This window comes from Salmo trutta, unplaced genomic scaffold, assembly GCF_901001165.1.
Source record: "Salmo trutta unplaced genomic scaffold, fSalTru1.1, whole genome shotgun sequence".
Classification (NCBI taxonomy): Eukaryota; Metazoa; Chordata; class Actinopteri; order Salmoniformes; family Salmonidae; genus Salmo; species Salmo trutta.
This window is the reverse complement of record NW_021822780.1, coordinates 1-18191: the sequence shown is the minus strand read 5'-3', so window position 1 is coordinate 18191 and position 18191 is coordinate 1. Positions and strand designations below refer to the sequence as shown.

At 44.9% G+C, this 18191-nt stretch overlaps 1 long non-coding RNA gene across 1 annotated transcript in view; it reads left to right on the top strand.

The window, feature by feature from the left end:
- The window catches only part of LOC115184390 (uncharacterized), a 45769-nt gene extending 33910 nt beyond the window's left edge, over positions 1-11859 (top strand). The window contains exon 4 of the long non-coding RNA XR_003874331.1: positions 11334-11859. This is a non-coding gene — a long non-coding RNA (uncharacterized LOC115184390). The remainder of the gene's footprint in view (positions 1-11333) is intronic.
- Positions 11860-18191: the final 6332 nt, after the last annotated feature.

Below are 18191 nucleotides of genomic sequence, written 5' to 3'. Positions count from 1 at the left end.
CACTAGGGTTCCAGTCAGTTCCACCAGGGTTCCACTAGGTTCCAGTCGGTTCCAGTCAGTTCGACTAGGTTCCAGTCAGTTCCACTAGGGTTCCAGTCAGTTCCACTAGGGTTCCAGTCAGTTCCACTAGGGTTCCAGTCGGTTCCAGTCAGTTCCACTAGGTTCCAGTAAGTTCCACCAGGGTTCCAGTCGGTTCCAGTCAGTTCCACTAGGTTCCAGTCAGTTCCACCAGGGTTCCAGTCGGTTCCAGTCAGTTCCACTAGGTTCCAGTCAGTTCCACTAGGGTTCCAGTCAGTTCCACTAGGGTTCCAGTCAGTTCCACTAGGGTTCCAGTCAGTTCCAGTCAGGGTTCCAGTCAGTTCCACCAGGGTTCCAGTCGGTTCCAGTCAGTTCCACCAGGGTTCCAGTCGGTTCCAGTCAGTTCGACTAGGTTCCAGTCAGTTCCACTATGGTTCCAGTCAGTTCCACTAGGGTTCCAGTCAGTTCCACTAGGGTTCCAGTCGGTTCCAGTCAGTTCCACTAGGTTCCAGTCAGTTCCACCAGGGTTCCACTTGGTTCCGCCAGGGTTCCACTTGGTTCCAGTCAGTTCCACTAGGTTCCAGTCAGTTCCACTAGGTTCCAGTCAGTTCCACTAGGGTTCTAGTCAGTTCCACCAGGGTTCCAGTCGGTTCCAGTCAGTTCCACTAGGTTCCAGTCAGTTCCACCAGGGTTCCAGTCGGTTCCAGTCAGTTCCACTAGGTTCCAGTCAGTTCCACTAGGGTTCCAGTCAGTTCCACTAGGGTTCCAGTCAGTTCCACCAGGGTTCTACTAGGTTCCAGTCAGTTCCACTAGGGTTCCGGTCAGTTCCACTAGGGTTCCGGTCAGTTCCACTAGGTTCCGGTCAGTTCCACTAGGTTCCGGTCAGTTCCACTAGGTTCCGGTCAGTTCCACTAGGTTCCGGTCAGTTCCACTAGGTTCCAGTCAGTTCCACTAGGTTCCAGTCAGTTCCGCCAGGTTTCCACTTGGTTCCGCCAGGGTTCCACTTGGTTCCAGTCAGTTCCACTAGGGTTCCAGTCAGTTCCGCCAGGGTTCCACTAGGTTCCAGTCAGTTCCACTAGGTTCCAGTCAGTTCCACTAGGTTCCAGTCAGTTCCACTAGGGTTCCAGTCAGTTCCACCAGGGTTCCACTAGGTTCCAGTCGGTTCCAGTCAGTTCGACTAGGTTCCAGTCAGTTCCACTAGGGTTCCAGTCAGTTCCACCAGGGTTCCACTAGGTTCCAGTCGGTTCCAGTCAGTTCGACTAGGTTCCAGTCAGTTCCACTAGGGTTCCAGTCAGTTCCACTAGGGTTCCAGTCAGTTCCACTAGGGTTCCAGTCGGTTCCAGTCAGTTCCACTAGGTTCCAGTCAGTTCCACCAGGGTTCCAGTCGGTTCCAGTCAGTTCCACTAGGTTCCAGTCAGTTCCACTAGGTTCCAGTCAGTTCCACCAGGGTTCCAGTCGGTTCCACTAGGGTTCCAGTCAGTTCCACTAGGGTTCCAGTCAGTTCCACTAGGGTTCCAGTCAGTTCCAGTCAGGGTTCCAGTCAGTTCCACCAGGGTTCCAGTCGGTTCCAATCAGTTCCACCAGGGTTCCAGTCGGTTCCAGTCAGTTCGACTAGGTTCCAGTCAGTTCCACTAGGGTTCCAGTCAGTTCCACTAGGGTTCCAGTCAGTTCCACTAGGGTTCCAGTCGGTTCCAGTCAGTTCCACTAGGTTCCAGTCAGTTCCACCAGGGTTCCGCCAGGGTTCCACTTGGTTCCAGTCAGTTCCACTAGGTTCCAGTCAGTTCCACTAGGTTCCAGTCAGTTCCACTAGGGTTCCAGTCAGTTCCACCAGGGTTCCAGTCGGTTCCAGTCAGTTCCACCAGGGTTCCAGTCGGTTCCAGTCAGTTCCACTAGGTTCCAGTCAGTTCCACTAGGGTTCCAGTCAGTTCCACTAGGGTTCCAGTCAGTTCCACCAGGGTTCTACTAGGTTCCAGTCAGTTCCACTAGGGTTCCGGTCAGTTCCACTAGGGTTCCGGTCAGTTCCACTAGGGTTCCGGTCAGTTCCACTAGGTTCCGGTCAGTTCCACTAGGTTCCGGTCAGTTCCACTAGGTTCCAGTCAGTTCCACTAGGTTCCAGTCAGTTCCGCCAGGGTTCCACTTGGTTCCACCAGGGTTCCACTTGGTTCCAGTCAGTTCCACTAGGGTTCCAGTCAGTTCCGCCAGGGTTCCACTAGGTTCCAGTCAGTTCCACTAGGTTCCAGTCAGTTCCACTAGGTTCCAGTCAGTTCCACTAGGGTTCCAGTCAGTTCCACCAGGGTTCCACTAGGTTCCAGTCGGTTCCAGTCAGTTCGACTAGGTTCCAGTCAGTTCCACTAGGGTTCCAGTCAGTTCCACTAGGGTTCCAGTCAGTTCCACTAGGGTTCCAGTCGGTTCCAGTCAGTTCCACTAGGTTCCAGTCAGTTCCACCAGGGTTCCAGTCGGTTCCAGTCAGTTCCACTAGGTTCCAGTCAGTTCCACCAGGGTTCCAGTCGGTTCCAGTCAGTTCCACTAGGTTCCAGTCAGTTCCACTAGGGTTCCAGTCAGTTCCACTAGGGTTCCATTCAGTTCCACCAGGGTTCTACTAGGTTTCAGTCAGTTCCACTAGGGTTCCAGTCAGTTCCACTAGGGTTCCAGTCAGTTCCACTAGGGTTCCAGTCAGTTCCGCCAGGGTTCCACTAGGGTTCCAGTCAGTTCCGCCAGGGTTCCACTAGGGTTCCAGTCAGTTCCACCAGGGTTCCACTAGGTTCCAGTCAGTTCCACTAGGGTTCCAGTCAGTTCCACTAGGGTTCCATTCAGTTCCACCAGGGTTCTACTAGGTTTCAGTCAGTTCCACTAGGGTTCCAGTCAGTTCCACTAGGGTTCCAGTCAGTTCCACTAGGGTTCCAGTCAGTTCCGCCAGGGTTCCACTAGGGTTCCAGTCAGTTCCGCCAGGGTTCCACTAGGGTTCCAGTCAGTTCCACCAGGGTTCCACTAGGTTCCAGTCAGTTCCACTATTGTTCCGGTCAGTTCCACTATTGTTCCAGTCAGTTCCACTAGAATCCGGTCAGTTCCACTAGGTTCCAGTCAGTTCCACTAGGTTCCGGTCAGTTCCGCCAGGGTTCCGGTCAGTTCCGCCAGGGTTCCGGTCAGTTCCGCCAGGGTTCCGGTCAGTTCCGCCAGGGTTCCGGTCAGTTCCGCCAGGGTTCTGGTCAGTTCCGCCAGGGTTCTGGTCAGTTCCGCCAGGGTTCCGGTCAGTTCCGCTCGGGTCCCGGCCAGTTCCGCCAGCGTTCCGGTCAGTTCCGCCAGCGTTCCGGTCAGTCCCGCCAGCGTTCCGGTCAGTAGGGTTCTGTCAGTTCCACTATGGAGTGAAGAGGAGAGGGGACTGGACTCGGGCTCTGTGGGTAGATGGAATGGGGTAATGGCAAAGAAACACACAAATGGAAGCAAATGCTACGTGATTGAATGAACCAACTTCATGGGATAATTGGTTTTGTCATCATCATAAGACACATTAAGGTATACACATGGACCTGACCACTGATGGCTGGTGGAACATAGACCTGACCACTGATGGCTGGTGGAACGTAGACCTGACCACTGATGGCTGGTGGAACGTAGACCTGACCAATGATGGCTGGTGGAACGTAGACCTGACCTCTGATGGCTGGTGGAACATAGACATAGACCTGACCTCTGATGGCTGGTGGAACATAGACATAGACCTGACCTCTGATGGCTGGTGGAACGTAGACCTGACCAATAACGGCTGGTGGAACGTAGACCTGACCTCTGATGGCTGGTGGAACATAGACTTGACCACTGATGGCTGGTGGAACATAGACCTGATGGCTGGTGGAACAAAGACCTGCCCACTCATGGTTGGTGGAACATAGACCTGATGGAACATAGACCTGCCCACTGATGGTTGATGGAACATAGACCTGCCCACTGATGGCTGGTGGAACATAGACCTGATGGCTGGTGGAACAAAGACCTGCCCACTCATGGTTTGAGGAACATAGACCTGACCACTGATGGCTGGTGGAATGTAGACCTGACCGCTGATGGCTGGTGGAACATAGACCTGACCACTGATGGCTGGTGGAACGTAGACCTGACCTCTGATGGCTGGTGGAACGTAGACCTGACCAATGATGACTGGTGGAACATAGACCTGATGGCTGGTGGAACAAAGACCTGCCCACTTGGTTGGTGGAAAGTAGACCTGATCACTGATGGCTGATGGAACGTAGACCTGATGGCTGATGGAATGTAGACCTGATGGCTGATGGAACATAGACCTGCCCACTGATGGCTGGTGGAACATAGACCTGATGGCTGGTGGAACATAGACCTGACCACTGATGGCTGGTGGAACATAGACCTGATGGCTGGTGGAACATAGACCTGACCACTGATGGGTGGTGGAACATAGACCTGACCTCCTGGGGGCGGCCTGTCAGGAAGTCCAGGATCCAATTGCAGAGGGAGGGGTTCAGACCCAGGGCCATGAGCTAAGTGATGTAAGGGAAGACCCCCATGAAATGGACAAAAATGAATGGGAACATATTGGCACCGTACGAAACATATACACAATGTACAATACCACTCATTTGGACGCTGTTTCATTCAAAACATATTGCAAATGTCATATGGTAAATGCCAAGTGTCACACAGCAAAAATCCAATAGATGGCGAGCCGCTCCACCGTAACTTTTTCTTATTGCAAATGTAACACAAGTCAAGACCCAAGAGGAAAATTTTGAAAATATGAAAAGAATTTGAAAACTTATCACCCCCTTATTAACCTGTTTGGGATAGGGGGCAGTATTGAGAATTTTGGAAAAAATATGTGCCCATTTTTAACTGCCTCCTACACCAACTCAGAAGCTAGAATATGCATATTATTGTTCAGGTTTGGATAGAAAACACCCTAAAGTTTCTAAAACTGTTTGAATGGTGTCTGTGAGTGTAACAGAACTCCTATGGCAGGCAAAAACCTGACAAGGTTTCATGCAGGAAGTGGCCTGTCTGACAAGGAGTCGTGCGTCTTGCATCTGTTTATTGAAAAGTAAGGATCTTAGCTGTAACGTGACAATTCCTAGGGCTCCAATAGGCTCTCAGAACCCGGGAAAAACCTGAACGATGACGAGGCTGCCTCTGGCTGAAACAGATTATCGCCTTTGGTAAGTGGCCGATCAGAGGACCATTGAATGAGGCGCGTGCACGATTTGACCCCGTGGAGAAATTTCATTCAGCTGTTTAGGCTCATTGCAGATTCCCGGTCGGAATATTATCGCTTTTCTACGAGATAAATGGCATAAAAATTGGTTTTAAACAGCGGTTGACATGCTTCGAAGTACGGTAATGGAATATTTAGACATTTTTTGTCACGCCATGCGCCATGCTCGTGACCGTGATGTAGCATTCTGATAGTGTCTAGAACTCATGAACAAAACGTCGCTGTTTGGATATAACGATGGATTATTTGGGACCAAACCTACATTTGTTATTGAAGTAGAAGTCCTGGGAGTGTATTCTGACGAAGAAGAGGAAAGGTAAGAACATTTTTCTTATAGGAAATGTGATTTTGGTGAAGGCTGAACTGGGTGGGTGTCTAAATAGCTAGCCCGTGATGGCTGGGCTATGTACTTAGAATATTGCAAAATGTGCTTCATCCGAAAAGCTATTTTAAAATCGGACATATCGAGTGCATAGAGGAGTAATGTATCTATAATTCTTAAAATAATTGTTATGCTTTTTGTGAACATTTATCGTGAGTAATTTAGCAAACTGTTAGTAAATTCCCCGGAAGTTTGCGGGGGGGTATGCTTTTTCTGAACGTCACATGCTAATGTAAAAAGCTGTTTTTTGATATAAATATGAACTTGATTGAACAGACATGCATGTATTGTATAACATAATGTCCTAGGTGTGTCATCTGATGAAGATCATAAAAGGTTAGTGCTGCATTTAGCTGTGGTTTGGATTTATGTGACATTATATGCTAGGTTGAAAAATGGGTGTCTGATTATTTCTGGCTGGGCACTCTCCTGACATAATCTAATGTTTTGCTTTCGTTGTAAAGCCTTTTTGAAATCGGACAGTGTGGTTAGATTAAGGAGAGTCTTGTCTTTAAATAGCTGTAAAATAGTCATATGTTTGAGAAATTGAAGTAATAGTATTTCAAACGATTCAAAAATCGCGCCACTGAATTCAGGTGGCTGTTACGTAGGTGGGACGAATTCGTCCCACATGCGCCAGAGAGGTTAATTAAGAACTGACTTATTTACAGAGGGTTGAATGAGTGAGTGTTATTTCAGAAAATCACAGAAATCTCACAGAGCTTCGAAACCCGCCTTAACGGATTCATCTGAACACGCTGCAACTGGCTTTGTAACTTTTTTGGAAAAGAAACAAATTTTTTGAACATCACCAATTGTACATTGTACGATTTCCCTTAAATTACGATAGATAAATGTCTGGTTCTTTTTTTCCTGACACCGTAGGTTCATGTACTTTGACGTGAAGCGGTCAAACTAGCGCTCTATTTTCGTCTTTGACCTTTAATCCCAGAAAAATGGCCTTAACTCAAAAAGCGTTGAGGCCTCAACTCCATCTTGTTCGGGGCCAACTGCCCATTATGCCAAACCTATGCTCACCAAGTTTCGTCTTCGAAGTCTTTTCCGTTTAGGAGAAAAGGCCACGTCGGGATTGGTGATGTTTTGTACATTTGCAATATGATTACATTCACCCTCTTGTGGTATTTTCCGGGACAGCGGAGAAATGACCCACATTTAAAATTTTTATAAAACGGAAACCGAATGTCCGAGAGACTTCGTTCGATGACTTCCCGCCGCAAATTCGCGGACGTGTAGTGAGAGACCGTACATTTGCAATATGGAGTTTTTCATCAATCATACAGCAAATGCCAACATGTTCCCTTCATGTATTAACCTCTCTAGTACATGTGGGACGAACTCGTCCCACCTACGTAACAGCCACTGAAATCCAGTGGCGCGATTTTTGAATCGTTAGAAATGCTATAACTTCAATTTCTCAAACATATGACTATTTCACAGCTATTTAAAGACAAGAATCTCGTTAATCTAACCCCACTGTCCGATTTCAAAAAGGCTTTACAACAAAAGCAAAACATTAGATTATGTTAGCAGAGTACCCAGCCAGAAATAATCACACAGCCATTTTTCAAGCTAGCATATCATGTCACATAAACCCAAACCACAGCTAAATGCAGCACTAACCTTTTATAATCTTCATCAGATGACACACCTAGGACATTGTGTTATACAATACATGCATGTCTGTTCAATCAAGTTCATATTTATATCAAAAACCAGCTTTTTACATTAGCATGTGACGTTCAGAAAAAGCATAACCACCGCAAACTTCCGGTGAATTTACTAACAGTTTGCTAAATTACTCACGATAAACGTTCACAAAAAGCATAACAATTATTTTAAGAATTATAGATACATTACCCCTCTATGCACTCGATATGTCCGATTTTAAAATAGCTTTTCGGATGAAGCACATTTTGCAATAATGTAAGTACATAGCCCGGCGTTACAGGGCTAGCTATTTAGATACCCACCCAGTTCAGCCTCCACCAAAATCACATTTCCTATAAGAAAAATGTTCTTACCTTGCTTGTTCTTCATCAGAATACACTGCCAGGACTTCTACTTCAATAACAAATGTTGGTTTGGTCCCAAATAATCCATCGTTATGTTCCAACAGCGACGTTTTGTTCGTGAGTTCTAGAATGCTTTTTCGCGGTGTCGCGCATGGCGCATTGGCGTGTCAAAAATGTCTAAATATTCCATTACCGTACTTCGAAGCATGTCAACCGCTGTTTAAAACCAATTTTTATGCCATTTATGTCATAGAGAAGTGTTAATATTCCGACCGGGAGTATGCATTGAGCCTAAACAGCCGAATAAAATTTCTCCTCAGAAGCGACTCATGCACGCGCATCATTGAAAGGTCCTCCGAGCATCCACTTACAAAAGGCGATAATATATTTCAACCTGAGGTTCCCTCGTAAACCTTCAGTTATTTCGCGGGCTCTGAGAGCCTATTGGAGCCCTGGGAATTGTCACGTTACAGCTAAGATCCTTACTTTTCAATAAAAAGAGGTAAGACGCACGACTCCTTGTCAGACAGGGTACTTCCTGCTTGAAGCCTTGTCAGGTTTTTGCCTGCCATAGGAGTTCTGTTATACTCACAGACACCATTCAAACAGTTTTAGAAAATTCAGAGTGTTTTCTATCCAAACCTGAACAATAATATGCATATTCTAGCTTCTGAGTTGGTGTAGGAGGCCGTTAAAAATGGGAACATATTTTTTCCAAAATTCTCAATACTGCCCCCTATACCAAACAGGTTAAAGGGCAGTGTTGAGTGCAATAGAGATTGCGAAATCTGTGGATCTGTTGGGGCGGTATGCAAATTCGAGTGGGTCCAGGGTGTCTGGGATGATGGAGTTGATGTGAGCCATGACTAGCCTTTCAAAGCAATTCATGGCTACATATGTGAGTGCTACGGGGCGATAGTGATTTAGACAGGTTACCTTGGCTTTCTTGGGCACATGGACGATGGTGATCTGCTTGAAACGTGTAGGTATTAGACTGGGTCAGGGAGAGGTTGAAAATGCCAGTTTAGACACTTGCCTGCTAGTCAGCGCACGCTCCAAGTACGCGTCCTGGTTATCTGTCTGGTCTTGTGGCCTTGTGAATGTAAACTTGTTTAAAGGTCTTAATCACATGGACAGCTCGCGGCTGGGATTACCTTTTTAATCCTTGATCGTTTGCAAGTCCTGCCACATCCGACGAGCGTCAGAGCCGGTGTAGTAGGATTCGATCTTGGTCCTGTATTGATGCTTTGCCTGTTTGATGGTTTGTCGGAGGGCGTAGCAGGATTTCTTGTAAGCGCTTGAATTAGTGTCCCGCTCCTTGAAAGCGTTGATTTATGTGGCAAACTCCTCAATGCCATCGTATGAATCCGGAAACATTCCCGTCTGTGCTAACGAAACAGTCCTGTAGCTTAGCATCCTCTTCATCGGAACACTTCTGTATTGAGCGGGTCACTGGTACTTCCTGTTTTGAGTTTTTGCTTGTAAACAGGAATCAGAAGGAAAGAGTTATGGTCAAATTTGCCAAATGGAAGGCGAGAGAGAGCTTTGTATGCTTCTCTTTGTGTGGAGTAAAGGTGTTCTAGAGTTGTTTAGCCTCTAGGTGTACATGTGACACGCTGGTGTAAATAAGGTTTACCAGCATTACTGGTAGAAACCTAGAAGTTTCTACCAGTAAAGTATGTGGGAGGGTTTCGTAGTCCCTACCTACCTGCCTGCCTGCCAATCCCCACCCAAACTGTTTCATAGTCCCTACCTACCTACCTGAATGCCAACCCCCACCCAAACTGTTTCATTGTCCCTACCTGCCTGCCTGCCAACCCCCACACAAACTGTTTTATAGTCCCTACCTGCCTGCCTACCAACCCCCACCCAAACTGTTTCATAGTCCCCATCTGCCTGCCTGCCTACCAATCCCCACCCAAACTGTTTCATAGTCCCTATCTGCCTGCCTGCCTACCAACCCCCACCCAAACTGTTTTATAGTCCCTATCTGCCTGCCTGCCAAGCCTAAACGGTGTTGGTTGGTTTACTGTGAGTTACTCCTTGTGACCTAGCTACAGTATGTGGGAGGGAAGAAACAGGTATTGGTCTATGCATGTTTGTTGTCTTTGTAACTTGGAAGATGGGGTGAGGTAAAACAAACAAACAGGCCCTGTCTGTTTCTTAGTGAATCCAGAGGTGTGTTGGAGTCTGAGGCGAGTGGAGACAGTGGAGGAGGTTGTGGACGAGTGGAGACAGTGGAGGAGGTTGTGGAGGAGGTTGTGGACGAGTGGAGGAGGTTGTGGACGAGTGGAGGAGGTTGTGGACGAGTGGAGGAGTTGTGGACGAGTGGAGGAGGTTGTGGACGAGTGGAGGAGGTTGTGGACGAGTGGAGGAGGTTGTGGACGAGTGGAGACAGTGGAGGAGGTTGTGGACGAGTGGAGACAGTGGAGGAGGTTGTGGAGGATGTAGATTGCATCCCAAATGGCACCCTATTCCCTATGTTGTGCAGTACTTCTGACCAGGGCCCACAAGGCACTATATAGGGCAAATGGTGGCATTTAGTACTCAGCCATAGTCTCAGTAGCATCTCACAGGGCGGTAGGCGATATCCTATGCTACACTGACACTGGTCAACAGAGTTGTTGTCTTTGCATCGCCTCTTGTTGGTGCTGATTATTAGTATAACATCATATAATCCAGCTCTAAAGGTGTTCCAATGGAAATAAGACATTTCCTTTTATTGAGATTTTAATACTTTTAATGATGATCAGAAGCGTATAAAAAACAAAATGGCCTGGACAACATAATGTGATTTAGTCTGGTGTGTCTATCATCATAGAGGAAAATACCATGACACCAAGGAAATGCCAAACCAAACAAACTGTCTCACAAGGGGACATGATCAGATGAATGAAGGATGAAATACTTGATGGCTGATTGCAGTTTAGTGTGGTAGAGATAGAGAAGACTTGTATAGCAGATGGCTGTTAACATTCATACAGAGAATGTGCTCTGGGCTTCAATGACTCATAGAAAAAAAAATAACCTAGTACCGAGCCCTGGGGGACACCAGTAGAAAAACTGCAGAGAGAAAAATAGATGAACTAGTACCGATTGGTAGTACCAACTACCAAATCCAGTACCGTAAAACACTTCGGTGCCCCTCTACTTGATGTGATGTGTTTGAGCAGTTGAAAGAAGAGCTGGTCTGAATCCGGATATGTGACAAGGTTAATGTAGTGTCTGTTCTCTATAGCAGGAAAACATTCCCCACACCATTACACCACAGCCACCAGGCTGTACCGTTGACACCAGGCAGGATGGGGCCATGGCCTCATGCTGTTTACGCCAAATCCTGACTCTACCATCAGCATGACGCAAAAGGAACCAGGATTCGTCAGACCAGGCAATGTTTTTCCACTCCTCATTGTTCAGTGTTGGTGATCGGGCACCCACTGGAGCTGCTGCTTCTTGTTTTTAGCGGGAGTGGAAACCAGTGTGGTCGTTGACTGTAATAGTCCGTCCGTGATAAAGACCGATGAGTTGTGCGCTCAGAGATGCCGTTCTGCATGCCACTGTTGTAATGTGTCGTTATTTGTCTGTTTGTGTTCCGCCTATAAGCATGATTCTTCCCATTCTCTTTCGACCGCTCTCATCAACGAGCTGTTTTCCCCCACAGAACTGCCGCTGACTGGATGTTTTTTGTTTGTTGCACTATTCCGGTAATCCCAAGACACTGCGGTACGGGAAAAGCCCAGGAGGCTGGCCGTTTCTGAGATACTGGAACCAGCGCACCTGGCACCGACGATCATACCACGCTCAGAGTCGCGTAAGTCACTTGTTTTGTCCATTCTAACTGTCAAACGAACAGTAACTGAATGCCTCCGTCTGCTGCTTTATATCGCAAGCCACGGCCACACGACTCACTGTCTGTAGGAGCGATCCATTTTCGTGAACGGGGTGCTGTACCTAATAAACTGGCCACTGTGTTTAGTTTTATTGTCCATTGACATGGAAATTCATTTTGTGAAATCAGCGTAGGAATACAGAAACGCATTACAGTACATTATCAGTATATTTTCAGTATCTGAACACTGTATACTGGAAGCACTTGGTTTGTTATTTTAACTAAAACATAACCAATCTTTGTTAACCTCTTGACGATCGCCTAGGATAGGGGGCGCCACAGCGCATTTTGAAAAAAATTAGTGCCCATTTTAAACGGCCTACTACTCAAACTCAGAAGCTAGGATATGCATATAATTAATACTTGTGGATAGAAAACACCCTAAAGTTTCTAAAACTGTTTGAATGGTGTCTGTGAGTATAACAGAACTCATATGGCAGTCAAAACCCCGAGACAGATCGAAACAGGAAGTGGAATTCTGAATTGCGGACTCAACTTCATCACGTTGCCTATTAATCACACCGTGAGCTATGGTCCATTGAGCACTTCCTATTGCTTCCACTAGATGTCCCCAGTCTTTACAAAGTGGTTTGAGTCTCCTACTGTGAAAACTGAATGAATGAGACGCTGTTGAAATTGGTCGCATGAGGAGGGCCATCACCATTATGACGCCAGCGCCCCTGTCTACCCTCCCCTTTCGAAACGTTTATAAAGACAATGCAATCGTTCCCCTAGAATTTTATTGGAGCTCTGGTTGAAAAAGGCCCTAAAGATTTATGTTATACAACGTTTGACATGTTTGAACGAACCTAAATAAGAAAAAAAAGCATTTTGTTGAAAGAGTAGCCCCACGCACGTCGGAACTTTTGGTGCAGCCTTCAGAACGCGCTAACAACAACAAGCTAATGGAACATAAAGGATGAACTTTTTCGAACGAAAATACATTTGTTGTCGACCTGGGATTCCTGGAAGTGCCTGAGGATGAAGATAATCAAAGGTAAGGGATTATTGACAATAGTATACAAGACTAGATTTGATATGCGATTGTTCCAAGATGGAGCTGACCTGTATTGCTAGCCTATTGTTCTGAGTATCACATCCCCTTTTATCGCAAAGTGTGATTACCCAGTAAAGTTATTTTTAAATCTGGCATTACAGGTGCTTTCAAGAGATATTCATCTATAAATCTTAGAATGACAATATTACATTTTAAAAATGTTTTCGAATAGTAATTTAGTAAATTGTAGCGCTGTTTCATCGGATGCATTTGAGGGAAAAGTTAGTCAACGTTACGCACCGATGTAAAATGCTGTTTTTATATATAAATATGAACTTTATCGAACAAAAGAATGCATGTATTGTGTAACATGATGTCCTAGGTGTGTCATCTGATGAAGATTGTCAAAGGTTAGTGCTGCATTTAGCTGTTTTTTGGTTATTTGTGATGCATGTGGTTGGTCGGAAAATGGCTATGTGGCTACTTTTACGATATACTCCTCTAACATAATCTAATGTTTTGCTTTTGCTGTAAAGCCTTTTTGAAATCGGACAACGTGGTTCGATTCAGGAGAGGTGTATCTATAAAACGATATCATTTGAAAAAAAAAAATTGAAAAAAAAAAAATTATTACATTTTGTTATGTTAATGGCGATAGGATTTTTCGCTGGATGTCCGTCCCGAGGCCGCACAGGGGTTAAACATAAATACCTAACTTGGTTTTACATGGATTCCCGAGATGCGGTTAGCTTTTTAACAGCTAGGATCGATATTTCTTGTCCCGGAATCCTGCTTAACTGACAGGTTTAAAGTCTGCTTGAAAGAGCCGCTAAGCTGCTAAACATTAGCCATCAAGCTAACGAAGTCTGGAGAGTTAAATGAACGGTTCCAGCTCTGTAGGAGCTGTATCTACTACGCTTTGTTTCGGGACAAACAGGATCACTCAGAGGTCTAATTTGACAATTATTTTCTTGCTGAGGATTATAGGCTTGAGGTGGCTTCCTTGATCACGCAGGTAGGCAGCCTACATAAGAAACTGGGGAAAACGTCAAGTGGAATGTTTACCTTTTCTACGACGTTGGCTGGACGGCGTTCACGTGGTAGATGCATCTCCATCTTGCCGTTTATCGTTATCCGACTTACTGTTGTTGCCCGGAGTTTGTTCGCCAAGGGGAGCCATCTCCTGTCTCTCCTCTCCAATCTGATAGCGGAGTCGAAGGAGCATGGCAATAAACGATGGTCGCATTTCACGAGCCGTGGAAGCCAAAGACAGCGGCCTGACGCAAAACAGCCAACACTCCCAACGAGAGGCCCAGAGCGGATACAAACAACAAACTGTTTCTCCGCCCTGGAGCCTGATCTTCCTACATGTTCGTCGCTGCGGCTAACTGTGTCTGCGGCCGCTGAAGAGCAAACAGATGTTGCACTTGACACATTTATGAAATTGCTTATAAAGCAATAATATATATATATATATATATATATATATATATATATATATATAATAAGCATGCACTATTAAGACAATGACTGTAAAAACGGTTATTATGGATTGATGAGGAATTGAAAAATGATATGGTTGGGATGAGGCAAAAGGAATGGCAAGTAAGTCTGGCTGCGCAACCGATTGGCAAACGTACTGCAAATTGAGAAATCGTGAGACTAAACTGAATAAAAAGAAGAAGAAACTACACTATGAAACAAAGATAAATGACATTAAGAATGATACTAAAGGCTTTGAAACATCTTCAATTACATTTTTGGGGGGGAAAAAGTCAAACTCAGCTCCTTCATTCATTGAATCAGATGGCTCATTTCTTCACACAACCCACTGATATTGCCAACTACTTTAATGATTTTTTTTCATTGGCAAGATTAGCAAACACTGACACTACACATTCAAGTATGTCTGACCAAATTATGAAAGGCAAGGCATTTTGAAAGGCAAGGCAAGGCATTTTGAAATCCGTAAAGTGAGTGTAGAGAGAGAAACAATTATTGATGTCTATCAGCATTGACAAGCCACCATGGTCTGACAACTTGGAGGGAAAATTACTGAGGATAATAGCGGATGATATTTCCACTTCTATTTGCCATATCTTCAATTTAAGCCTACTAGAAAGTGTGTATCTTCAGGCCTGGAGGAAAGCAAAGGTCATTCCGCTACCCAAGAATAGCAAAGCCCCCTTTACTGGCTCAAATAGCCAACCAATCAGCCTTTTGCCAACCCTTAGTAAACTTCTGGAAAAAATTGTGTTTGACCAGATACAATGCTATTTTTCAGTAAACAAATTGACAACAAACTTTCAGCACGCTTATAGGTAAGGACATTAAAAAATCACAGCACTTAGACAAATGACTGATGATTGGCTGAGATAAATTGATGATAAAAGATTGTGGGGGCTGTCTTGTTAGACTTCAATGCAGATTTTGACATTATCGATCATAGTCTTATTGCTGGAACAACGTATGTGTTATGGCTTTACACCCCCTGCTATATTATGGATAAATAGTTGCCTGTACAACAGAACACAGAGGTTATTCTTTAATGGAAGCCTCTCCAATATAATCCAGGTATAATCAGGAATTCCCCAGGGCAGCTGTCTCGGCCCCTTACTTTTTAAAATCTTTACTAACGACATGCCACTGGCTTTGATTAAAGCCTATGTATTCGGATGACTCAACACTGTACATGTCAGCTACTACAGTGACTAAAATGACTGCAACACTTAATAAAGAGCTGCAGTTAGTTTCAGAATGGGTGGCAAGGAATAAGTTAGTCCTAAATATTTAAACTAAAAGCATTGTGTTTAGGAAAAATCATTCACTAAACCCTAAACCTCAACTACATTTTGTAATAAATAATGTGGAAATTGAGCAAGTTGAGGTGACTAAACTGCTTGGAGTAACCCTGGATTGTAAACTGTCATGGTCAAAACATATTGATGCAACAGTAGCTAAGATGGGGAGAAGTCTGTCCATAATAAAGCCCCACTCTGCCTTCTTAACACTATCAACAAGGCAGGTCCTACAGGCCCTAGTTTTATCCCACCTGGACTACTGTTCAGTAGTGGGATCAGGTACCATAAAGAAGGACCTCGGAAAATTACAATTGGCTCAGAACAGGGCAGCACGGCTGGCCTTTAAATGTACACAGAGAGCTAATATTAATAATATGCATGACAATCTCTCCTGGCTGAAAGTAGAGAAGAGATTGACTTCATCACTACTGGTATTTGTGAGAGGTAATGACATGTTGAATGAACCGAGCTGTCTGTTTAAAGTACTAGCACACAGCTCAGACACCCATGCATACTCCACAAGACATGCCACCAGAGATCTCTTCACAGTCCCCAGAGCCATGGCTACATAGAATATGACTACATATTCCACATCAGCAGTAGAATCAGATTTAAAAAACAGATAAAAATACACCTTATAGAACAGCAGGGACTGTGAAGAGACACAAACATAGAGCCACATGAATACACACACACACGTACACATGGATTTTGTGTTGTAGATTTGTGGTAGTGGAGTAGGGGCCTGAGGGCACATACTTAATGTGTTGTGAATGTATTGTAATGTTGTTTTTTAAAATGATTTAACTGCCTTAATTTCTTCTATTTTTTTTGCCGGAACCCAGGGGAAGAATGGGGATCCATAATAAATACATTGTTTGTACATTATCAGTATATTGCAGTACATTATCAGTACATTGCCTAACAGCCTGACGTGTTTGAGCTTTTCCGTTGGGAATATGTTGTTGACTTTCAAGGGTAGATGGGGTAATGCTAGTGTACATGTTGTCTCATGGGGAACTCTGTGTTGCTGGGTTGTGTGTATGGTCTGGGGGGGCGAGCAGACCGACTGGTTCTGGGGTTTAAAATCTGCAGGGTGGATGTTATTTACTATCCTAACCTCTCTTTGTTTCTCTCTACTTTTCTCTTTCTCCTTCTGTCTCGCCGCCTTTTTCTCCCTATCTCTCTCTATGGCCCCTCCCTAACTTAGTAGCAGTGGCGTAAAGTACTTCAGTAAAAAATACTTTAAAGTACTACTTAAGGTTTTTGGGGGGTATCTGTACTTTACTATTTATATTTTCTACAACTTTTTTTACTTTTAATCCTCTTCATTCTTAATGAAAATACATTTTCCCCTGACACACAAAAGTACTCAAAAGTTACATTTTGAATACTTAGCAGGACAGGAAAATGGTCCAATTCACACACTTGTCAAGAGAACATCCCTGGTCATCCCTACTGCCTCTGATCTGGAGGACTCACTAAACAGAGAACATCCCTGGTCATCTCTACTGATCTGAAGGACTCACTAAACAGAGAATATCCCTGGTCATCTCTACTGATCTGGAGGACTCACTAAACAGAGAACATCCCTGGTCATCTCTACTGATCTGGAGGACTCACTAAACAGACAACATCCCTGGTCATCTCTACTGATCTGGAGGACTCACTAAACAGACAACATCCCTGGTCATCTCTACTGATCTGGAGGACTCACTAAACAGACAACATCCCTGATCATCTCTACTGATCTGGAGGACTCACTAAACAGACAACATCCCTGGTCATCTCTACTGATCTGGAGGACTCACTAAACAGAGAACATCCCTGGTCATCTCTACTGATCTGTAGGACTCACTAAACACACATGCTTCCTTTGTAAATGATGTCTGAGTGTTGGAGTGTTCCCCTGGCTATCTGTAAATGATGTTGGAGTGTTCCCCTGGCTGTCTGTAAATTATGTCTGAGTGTTGGAGTGTTCCGCTGGCTATCTGTAAATGATGTTGGAGTGTGCCCCTGGCTATCTGTAAATGATGTTGGAGTGTTCCCCTGGCTATCTGTAAATGATGTTGGAGTGTGCCCCTGGCTATCTGTAAATGATGTTGGAGTGCTCCCCTGGCTGTCTGTAAATTATGTCTGAGTGTTGGAGTGTTCCCCTGGCTATCTGTTAATGATGTCTGAGTGTTCCCCTGGCTATCTGTAAAAATACATATAAAAATAAGATTTGGTTTGCTTAATATAAGGAATGTGAAATTATTGATTCTAAAGTTTATTTAAAACCAAATACTTTTAGACATTTACTCAGGTAGTATTTTACTGGGTGACTTTCACATTTACATGAGCAATTTTCTATTGATTTATCTTTATAATATCCACACTACTTTTCCCTTTACTTAATACTTTTACTAGTATTGGGTACTTTATCCACCACTGCTTAGTGGCTATAGGGAGTTTGCATCATTCGTCACTAGATTAGAGATCTGCAGTTCCCACTCGCTACTTACTGCCCCAGCCACAAAGAGTGCGATAATTATTACATTTACCAACATTCTCTCTCTCTCTCTGGTTCACCCTGTTTCTCTCTCTCTCTCTCTCTCTCTCTCTCTCTCTCTCTCTCTCTTTCTTTCTCTCTTTCTCTCTCTGCCTTTCTCCTCTGTTCTCTCCTCTCTCCTCTACTCTCTCTCTCTCTCCATCTCTCTCTCTCCTCTCTCCTCTCCATCTCTCCATCTCTCTCTCTCTCTCTCTCCTCTCTCCTCTCTCTCTCTCTCTCTCTCCTCTCTCCTCTCTATCTCGTCCCTCTGGTTCATTCCCCTGTTTTCTCTCTTTCTCCCT